Consider the following 9,775-nt stretch of genomic DNA (forward strand, 5'->3'; position numbering starts at 1 on the left):
GGACAGCCGGTGGGAGGCCCGTGGGGAGGGGCGGAGGGGGCCGGGGCTGGCGGCTCGGGCCCAGGACCGCCGTCAATGGCGCTGGCGCTCCCACCCTGCTCCCGGTGGCCGGCCAGCGGAGGCCCAGCTGACAGGCTATTTTTTCCCCTGCTTGACTAAATATGGTCAGGGAGCGCAGCCCGAGGGGGCCACTTGGCTGGGGCCGCGTGTTTGGGATGCTTGGCCGGGTATATAAGGACTGCAAAGGTGAGGCCGGCTCCTGACCCGAGGGGGGCCCCCACGCCCGCTCGGGTCCCTCGGGTCAGCCCTCTCCTCCCATCCCCTCCCCTCCCCCGCCTGCGGGAGGCTCGCAGAGGGCTGTGTGCATGTGTGAGCCTGCACAGCCTCAGCCAGCCCCTTTTGTTCCGTCCTGACCTCTACCTTGCACTGACCCCGGCTGGGGGTGCGGAGCGTCTGCAGACACGGCCGGCGCGGGGAGGGGCTCAAGGTGCACGGCTCGAGGTGGCTCCTCCGTACTCTGCATCGCCCGCCAGTCCTGCGCCTCCGGTCCCTCCCTCCCTCCCTCTCTCTCTCTCTCTCCTCTCAAGATCTCCCTTCCAGCTAAGTCTGCGCGGCTGCGGGAGGGCTGGGGGAAGGGCCGGTGCGGAGGGGGGTGCGCGGTGTCTTCTTTCTCTTCGCCTGCCCCCCACCCCCCAAGTGCGGACGCATCGGGAGCTCCGGCCTCCCCCACCCCTGCATTCGCGGTCGGCTCCGGGAGGAGGTGGATGGTGCGGCCGCGGCTGCAGCATCTCCCTGGGAGCCACGCGGGCGCATCGTACCAGGAGCCACGACCCTGCGCCCGCGGCCGCTGCCGCCAGCCCGGCCGGAGGGGCTCCGCGGTGAGTCCTGCTCAGCCCGCCCGGGCGCCCTACAAACTTGCTGGCCGCCGCGGTGGGGGTGTGCCTGCCAGTGGGTGGGAGCCGGCGGCCGCGTGGTTCCAGCGGGGGTGCTTTGGAGTTTTCTCCTGGCTCGTGGCTCCGTCCGCATTTGGAAAACTGCAGAGCCAGCAGCCAGCAGGCCGGGAGGGCGCGTCCAACCGGCATGCACGAACTTTGACATGCGGGCATTTTGCAAGGAAGCAGCAGTCTCCAGATGTCTGGGGTGGACGGGGGTCCTGGTGCGGGGGGGTGGGGGCTGAGGGGGGGCCCGGGGGGTGGGGCGGGTGCGATGAACCTGCCCCAGGGCACAAAGCGAGGCTCTGGGGGTGTGGTTAAACTTACCTTGGAACTTGCAGCATTAGCGGTGGAGATGCTGGGGCGTGGGGGGTGGGGCGTTCCAAGCCGGTGGTGTGGCTGCCCCCGGGCTCGGATGCCGGGCTTCTGTAGTTCTCAGGACCCCCATCAAGGGGGGAGGGTCCCTATGCTGGGTGTGCTCCGCAGGGGGCACACGTGGGCCGAGACTGGGGGACTTGATGGGGGGTGGGGTGGGGGTGGGGAGCAGCCAGGGGTCTCAGCGAGGGAGCCTGACCTCCACGCAGCTGGGGGGGGTGGGGGGGGGATCACAGCAGAAGAGCGCTAGGCGAAGCCGGGCGCGCTGCCAGCCCACTGCTCCCCCCACCGTGGGGTCCCCTGGAGGCGGCTACTGCTCCCTGTCCTCACAGGACAGGAAACTGTCTGAAAAGTGGCCGGTGTCATGGTGGAGTGAGACAGACTCTCACGGGGCTGTGGCTGGACCCGGTCTACCCCTCACTTTCCTCTGAGCCGCAGATGTGCCTGTGTGAAGGGCTGGCATGGGGAAGGCAGTGAGGGAGGGTCCCAGGCCTGAGCCGGCCCCAAGGCTGCCCCTGTGGGGACTGGCAGGGAGAGTTCTCGTAAAGGGGTCTCTGGAGAGCACACTCCCGGGCGCAGGGGGGAGGGGGTGCACTGGTCGCCCTGCTCATTCTGGCCGCGTGAAGCTGATGGAGGAGGGCAGCGCGGCGAAGACGGGGCGTTGCTCCTCAGTATCTGTCCGCAGGGCGGCTCGGCCCTGTCGGTGGGGCGCCTCTTGGAGCCCAGATCACGGCCCCACAGACTCCGGCCGGCCTAGCCCAGTGCAGCCGCCACAGCCCAGGGACCGGAGAAATTGCTTACTTGCCTCTGTACACTGCAGGCTCTGCAGAGACACGGCCCGGGCCGGGGGCCGGCAGCGTCCAGACGCCCCTCTCTGGGCCCATTTGCACAGGACAGGAGGGCTGCCCGGCGTGCAGGGGCGCCCCGGGCCTCATCTTGCTGATAGAACTGAGGTGTGTTCAGGCCCGGGGTCTCGTCCAGCCACACCAGGCCTGGGGGCCCAGCTCCTGTCCCCGGCGGCCCTGTCCCCAGCGGCCCTGTCCCCAGCGGCCCCGTCCCCAGCAGCCCGTCCCCTGCTCTCTCCCTCTGCAGGTGCCTGGCAGCCAGTGGCGCCCTCCTCGGTGTGCTCTGCAGGCCTCACCCACCCTGGCGATGGCAAGACCTCCCTTCATGGGTGCCTGACGTCCCTGGGCCCAGGCAGGGGGTGGCGCCCCTTCCCATGGCGGGGACCTGACCCGGAGGTCACACCACTCTCTGTCAGACTCTGCAGTTCTGACTCCTGGCTTTGGGGCAGCCACAGAAGGTGATGGGGCTGAGGGGCTCTTCTCCATGGCGGGGACATTCTGAAATGCAGTGAAAACAATACCGATACAATTAAGTGTTCCAAAGTGCTTAGCTTGCCACTTGCTAAGTTTACTTAAACCCTCTTTAACGGGTTCATTAGAAGCTGGTGAGCACCGGGAAATTCATTAACAGGAAGGCGGCCCCTGCGTTTGACTGTAAATTGGTATTGATCTGGCCGGGCTCAGGCCACAGGAGCCAGGCACCCCTGGGCCACATCGCCGAACTGGTGGCAGCGCTTGGTGGCCCTGGGCCCCCATGTGAGCTTCCTGCTGGTGCCAGCATCTTTTCAGGGGCCGTGGCAGAGGGGTGAGATGCCAGGAGGGGCGAGGGAGAGAGAAGTGAAGAAGGGGGGTAGGGAGCTGAAGAGGGGAGCGGGGGCCGTCTCTAGTCCCCCACAGGGCCAGGCGGGTGCAGAGGGGCTGGCTGAGGCGAGGGCCGCCTCCCAGCAGCTCCCAGAGGCTGCCCTTGCCGCGCATGTCTTCAAAGACAGAGGCACCGTCCGAGCCCTGCCCTTGAGGGCTCTGCTTCCTGGGAGGCAGAACCACCAGGGACCAGCCCAGCCAGCTGCCAGCCAGCTGCCCAGGTAAGGCCTGTGCACTTCACTGGGCTCCTGGTGCCCCCGTCTGGGCATAGGCCTAATGGTGTTGGGCACCCCGTGGGCGCCGGCCACCCTGCTCCCTGGCCACCCCTGGCGGGCTCCTTCCAAGCTGTGGTGTCTTCACTCCGGCCTCCCCGTGCACTTGGCTGGGACAAGGTGCCCAGATGGAGCGGGAGGGCGCCGGCTGTGGCTCGCACGCCCCCGAGAGGAAGCGGCACCCCGCTCCCCGGGGTGAGGGTGGGAGGCGGCAGCCCGGGGCCTTGCTTTTCTCATCCCGTTGACGCACAACCAGATAACTGCAGGGCGAAGGAGGCGTTCTTGGGACTGCCTCTGCCCCCCTGACCCCGTGTCACGTTCACTGGAGCTGCTGGGGGGGGGGCGGCGGGGGGGGGCCAGGGCAGAGGCCGGTGCTGGAGGGCCCGGGCCCGGGGGGCAGGCCAGGCTGCAGGCCGAGCCCTGTGGCCTCAGGGGTGGGGGGTTCCCCTCCTTGAGCCCACGTGACTGTGCGTATGGAACTACCTGCTTGGGAAACATACTTCTTTATGTGCCCATATGGACGTGCGAAGCTATGGAATGTAAAGAAGTATGTATTTCAGGTGGGGACCTCTCACCCGCGGGGGTGCCCGGGGGACAGACCGACAACCAGCCAGCCGGCTGGGCAGGCGGCTGTGGCCAGGGCGAGGCCTCTGTGGCAGGCTGCCTGGGCATCGGTGGACGGCCCTGTCCCCTGCCGGCATTGTTCTGTCACTTTGCCTGTGTCAGCAGGTGGAAGTGTTCATCAGACATTAAATATTCAACGTGCTGACTGCGGCAGAGGCAAGGGGGCCCTGGGACAGGAGTGGGGTCCGGCGTGGGGCCTGGGGGTGGGGGCCCTGGGACAGGAGTGGGGTCCGGCGCGGGGCCTGGGGGTGGGGGCCCTGGGACAGGAGTGGGGTCCGGTGCTGGGGTTGGGGGCCTTGGCTTGGTAACGCACGGTGCCTATGGGTCCAGGCCGTCACTTCTGGGCACCCACTAGAGAAAAGGGCTGTTTGTGAGGTAGGGACAGGAAGCTATTTACAGGCACTAGAAACACAGCGAGTCCCCAAAGGGTCAGGGAGCCATGCAGCACAAGGAAAGGAAGGAGGGAAGGGGCTCCTATGGCCATGTGGGGATCCTCCTTGTGGGAAACACACTGCCCTGGCTCCTAGGGGCCTCACTGTGAGGCGGGGGCCATGCGGCATAGCCCCCCGGGATCAGCAAGCACGGTCAGAGGACCTGTGGTGCCGGGTCCCCCTCGTGCCTTGAAACACCCGAGCCCTGGACCTCAAGGGGCCCTCGGGAGCCTGCGGTGGTGAAGACAGAGACCAAAGGGACTGAGCGTGACCGGCCCTGAGCCCCACTCCCGGCTGGTCCTGCCCAGCTCTGCCATGCAGCGTGCGCTGCTCTCTGTTTCCCCTTGTGACCCCCGCCTCCTTCTGCCTGCTTGGCCACCAGCCAGGTCCTGGCCAAGAGGAGAGGCCGGGGGGTGTCCTGTGGGCCCCAAGGCTGGGCTGTGACAGCCCAGGGGATGAGGACAGAGCTGGGTTCTACGGTGCTGGTCCTTCTCCGGTGAGGCCGAGGGCAGAAGGGGGCAGGGGCGGGGCCGCCATGGGAGGGGCATCCGTGGTGTGAGGCTGGAGCGGCTGCCCAGGGCACGTCCTCCCCGGGCTCAGGACTATTTTTCCAATGAGTGTGTCATCTCTGCTTTTCCGGGCATCCTTGGCATTGCTGCCTGGGCACTGTGGCAGGTGCCCAGCCCATGCCACACCCTGACCTTTGGCAGGAATGCGGCTCTTGCATCGGGGGTGGGGCAGGGAGGTGCAGGCGAGCAGGCTCCCTCCTCCGCTGCCGGAAGCTTGGGGTCTGGGGGCAGCTAGGTTCCCTGAGACACTGATGTCCCACCCAGGAGCCTGGGGACGGGCAGACATGAGCGGTTCCAAGTTGCACGTGGCTCCTAGCTGCCAGGGGGTTGACTGTAGTTGAGGGTCCTTAAGATGGCATGTATGTCCAGGACGCAGGATTGTCCTTGGGCACTGCCTTCCTTCCGGCCACTGGGCCCAGAGGGGTCAGTGCCCAGCGTCCCCAGGAAGGTCCTCTTTGCCCCACGCTTCTAGCTCCGGCCGCAGGGAGGGAAGTAGCCGGGCGCATGGCCGCCGGGGCCGGCCGCAGACACACGGCCCTTCCTCTAGATGCAGCCCGCTGTGCATTAAGGCTTTATTGCAGGATGTGGTGTTTAAATAAAAGCATTAGTGTTGTGGAATCAGGTCTGACTGCGCAGTAAAGCTAGGGAGTTCTCAGGGAGAGAGCTGTAAATTGCCACCCATCTCTTGATTGGCCAAATTAAGAACGAGCACCACTTGGACGCCTCCCGATGGGAGCCCTGGGGGCGGCTGGAATTTTCTGTACATGAAACCCCAGCTCTTAGTTTCCCGGGGAAGGAGCCAGGGAGGAGCCCAGAGCAGGTGCGGCTTCGGAGTTGGGCCTTTGGGCCTTGCTGTGGGGAGAGGAGGAAGCGGCAGGAAGTGTGTGTCCTCTGTCCAGGGCACTTTTCCAGGATAGCCCGCCACCAGAGACCACTGCCACCACACAGGAGAGGGTCCAGTGTTCCTGGGTGGGGTCAGAGCTCCACCTTTTAGGGCCTGCCCGCCACCTTGGGGACCCTGGTGGGGTTTGTGAGGCTGTGAGGAGAAATTCGGGTCGGGAGAGGTGGGCGGTGTCCCTTCCTCTGAGCTCTGAGAGCGGGACGGGGAGATTCCGGTTTGCAGGACACTTGCACGGACCGCAGGCCCCGGTCTCTGGGGTGGGACCAGGAGGTGGATCCGAAAAGGGAGGCGCTCATTTCGGGGTGTCCTTGATTGCATTCTTCCAGGGGACGGCTCACGTTTTTAGCTATGCTCCAAATGGGTCTTCCTTGTGGAGGGGGGGCGGGGGGGGGGGCTGGGGCGGTCCCGTTGCGCTGCGTGCCTGCGTTCGCGTCCACCACAGATTGTCTATAGCCTGGTGGCTGCATGAATGGTGGCACCTGCTTCCAAAGAGGGGTGTTTGTTGCCAGCGTTCGGCGGTGCACTCATTCCCCCCGAAAGAAGGCCCTTCCCTGCGTCTGGTTTTCAAGGGGGACAGCTGGCGAAAGCATTGGTGAGCAGGGCATGGTAATCTCGTTGGAAACTGTCTATCTCACGTGGAAAATGCTGCGCCGAAGAACAAATAATCGGACTGACCTGCAGGGTGAGGCTTTAGCTACCACAGCCCCGCTGGGTCAGCGTGGACTTCGCCGGAACTGCGGGTCCCCCTCCCCCCTGCCCGCCTTCCCCTCCCTCCCCCCCCACCCCCCTCCGCGGCCTAAAAGAAACCTGGAAGTGCAGGCCCAGCAGGGGGCGACCTGCCGGGAGGGCTTTGCGGGGCAGAAAGTGGACCTGGTGGGCGGGGAAGTGGGCGGGGCCGGCGCGGAGTGGGCGGGGCCGGCGCGATTGCATTAATTGTGCCACCTTAGCATAAAGGGTAACGGCGGGCCTCAGTCAGAGCAGCTTTGTGCTGACTCAGCCTCAGTCGCTGGCCGCACGTCCCATTGCAGAGGGCCTCGGCTCGCTGACGCTCTGCTCCCAGCCTTTGACGCCCCCTGCTCCTCAGGGTGGCCAGGCCTGGGGACAGTGCTGCTGGAAGCGGGGGGCCCGGGGACGAGAGCGCATGGGTTTCTGGGGGAGCCTGGCCTGGCCCTCTGCCCTTGGCCCACCAGCAGCCAGCCTCTGCTGGGAAGAGGCTGGCATCACTTTGGGCAAGAGGAGGGGCCCCGGGCACAGCGCCAGCGGCCCCCAGGAGCTCCTGCGGTCTCCCGCCTGCGTCCTGCTCTGGGGTTCTCTCATCTGGCCCCAAAAGGCCCTGGACCTGGCCTGCCTGAGCTTCGGGCTGCTCCTGCGTGCATTTCTGGCTCCCTGTGGGCACTGCCTTCAGTGCTCAGAGTCGAAGGCTGGCTCTGACCCCGGGCAGGCCCAGCCCGCCGGCAGGGAGGGGCTGCAGCGGGGAGCTGGCTGCCCAGTGCAGGCAGTATGCAGGGCTGCGCGTCTCCAGGGAGGGGGTGAGAGGGTGGCTCTGGCAGGCCTGCAGCTGCTCCTGAGGCACAGGGACTCAGGGCCACCGGTCCTGGAGAGTGGCAGGGCGCTGGCCATCGGTGCCACCCACCGAGGTTTCCAGAGCCCCAGGGCCGCTTCCTGTGCTGGGCCAAGGGTGTGATTGGGTGCGTGTGACGGGGCCAGGGACACTGGGCACAGAGGCACCTCCCAGGCCCCTGGTGCTCAGCCCAGGCAGAGAACAAAGGAAAGAAGGTCCCACAGCATGAGAGCTGGGCGGCAAGGTCACTGGCTGCCCCGTCCCAGGGAGCGGACCCCCGAAGGATCTGGTGGTTGAGAGTATGGGGTCGCCCCCATGGGTCCAGAAGGCCAGCGTGGGGCACGGGGGATGGCCGCAGGACAGGAGGCTCAGGGACCAGAGTATTTTTAACAGCGAGCGGCAGGGGAAGGCAGCTGTCGGAAAGCTGTCACGGTGGGGGGCGGGGGGCGCTCAGAGGGGGACATTTGGAGGTTGAAGGACACGCAGGGCAGACACTGTTTTGGGTCCTTGTCCCCCTGGCAGGCCTGCCTGCCATGGGTCATGCCCACATATGGCGACTGGGCCGTGTGTCCCTGCAGCCGCCTGTCCGCCTTGGCCGGTATAAATAGTCCACATTCTCAGCTGTCCTGCTGGAGAGGCTGAACTCAGATGACTCGGGGCCAGGGGAGGCCCCGGGCGGCCTCCCCGCACTCCGCCCACCACCCCAGTGCCCAGTTTTGGCTGCAGTGACAGTAGCAGCACAGGCTGGGGGAGGGGGCGCTCCAAGCCCCGATCCCTCCTCATCTGTCCCCTTCATGAGCGCCAAGTCCAGGCAGGACCTGGAGACCTCCTGTCCTCCATTTCCAAGGGCACTGAAGGGGTGAAGAGGGTCCGAACCCCAACCCCGGGCTGGGGGCTGAGGGGTGGGGCGGGGGGCCACCTGGTCCAGCTCCCATAGGCTCAGCTCCGCAGCATGGATGCTGTCACTAGAGTCCCTTCTGTACCTCCTGTCCCTGGCCACTGCCTCCTGTGCTGCACACAGCGACTTGCCCCAAGGCCCCATAGCTGGTAGGCCAGCCGCTTCCCAGGGGAACCTACTTTCCTTCCACCTTTAACCCAAGAAGTGAATCTCTAATGGTGGAACTTCCAACCACTCTGCAGCCAGTGGAGCGGATGACCTTGAGAGAGGGAATAAAAGGGTCTGCTGAGCACCCCTCAAAGCCTAGGGTGCCCCTCCAGCCTGGAGACAGGCGGCCACCCTTCACACGTCTCCTCGGCGGGAAGGCCTCCCCAGGCAGGCAGAGTTTAGGGACGGGCGGTCACAGTCCGGGTTAGGGCAGCTCCGGCCTCCCGCGGTAGAGCCGCTAGTCCCCGGGCCGGCGAGGCAGGCGTCCCGTGCTCTGCACTCTGACAGCTGCCGGCTCCGTTTCTGCAGGTGGAGGGAGCGTGACGGGGACGCCGGAGGGGACCCAGAGCCCAGTGCCTCCTTATCTCAGAACTCGTCGCTGCTAATTTGCTCCCGAGCGGCTGCCCTCCCCTGACCTCAGGGCCCTCCGAGCTGGTTCTCCGCCAAGCGGCTTTCGCTCCTGAAATTATGCCAGCTTTTACCCCGGCCCTACCTGTGAGATGGTGAGACACAAAAACCCATCTTACCGTTTTTTCTTGCAAAGAACCGCAAAACAATGGTGCCTCCCCCTCCTGCCCCGCCTCCCCCACGGCCTGTCCCCAAGCTCTTTGGGTCTATTTGAGGCAGAATTTATCTCTGGGAGGGGCCCCATCAGTTCAGCCTGCTCTTCTGTTGACATGTTTATTAAAAACCTGGGCGACTCCTATTAAACTTTTATCAGTGTTGAGAAATAATACATATTTTTTGAGTAGACAGAGAAGTCGGGGGCCTGGGCCGAGCAGGTCCTGGGTGGCGTCTGGCTGGGTCAGCATCGCGAGAATGAGAAATGTCTGGGGACGGGGTTTCCTTTTGCCTTTTCCCTGTGGGTCTCCTCCAAGGCCCCTTCGCAAGGACCCCGCGGCTGGGACAGGGGCCCCGGCTGGGCTGCTCACGCTTCTGGGGCTAACTGTAGTTCTCTGCTATTTATTTTAATAATTAACCAAAATTTGGAATTAAAAATTAATTTAGTGGTGAATCCGAGTGCTAATAGGTGATGTTGCTGCTGGAGAAATATTAGGTGACTTATGTTTGAATTCTAAAAGCTTCATAGTACAAAACACCAGAGGCGCCCAGATGTGAGCTGTCGGTCCCTCCGCTGGGAGGGACCGGCCCGTTGGCTGTGTCAGGTGTGGTGGAGGTGTTGTCGCGGCCACAGACCGCCCCGGTGGGTGTGTGCACGGGCTGGGGGCCCCCCTGCTGTGTGTGGGGGTCCCGTCCTTGATGACAGGAGCGGCGCCGCTTCATCTCTGCCCCGTGACC

At 65.1% G+C, this 9,775-nt stretch overlaps 1 long non-coding RNA gene across 1 annotated transcript; it reads left to right on the top strand.

Annotated features, from left to right (window-relative positions):
- Positions 1-282: 282 nt before the first annotated feature.
- Positions 283-9,224, top strand: LOC115274155. Its single transcript, XR_003901115.1, has 4 exons — positions 283-878; positions 2,128-2,260; positions 2,400-3,234; positions 8,786-9,224. It is a non-coding gene; the product is annotated as an uncharacterized LOC115274155 (long non-coding RNA).
- Positions 9,225-9,775: the final 551 nt, after the last annotated feature.

The sequence above is a fragment of the Suricata suricatta genome, chromosome 12, assembly GCF_006229205.1.
Source record: "Suricata suricatta isolate VVHF042 chromosome 12, meerkat_22Aug2017_6uvM2_HiC, whole genome shotgun sequence".
NCBI lineage: Eukaryota > Metazoa > Chordata > Mammalia > Carnivora > Herpestidae > Suricata > Suricata suricatta.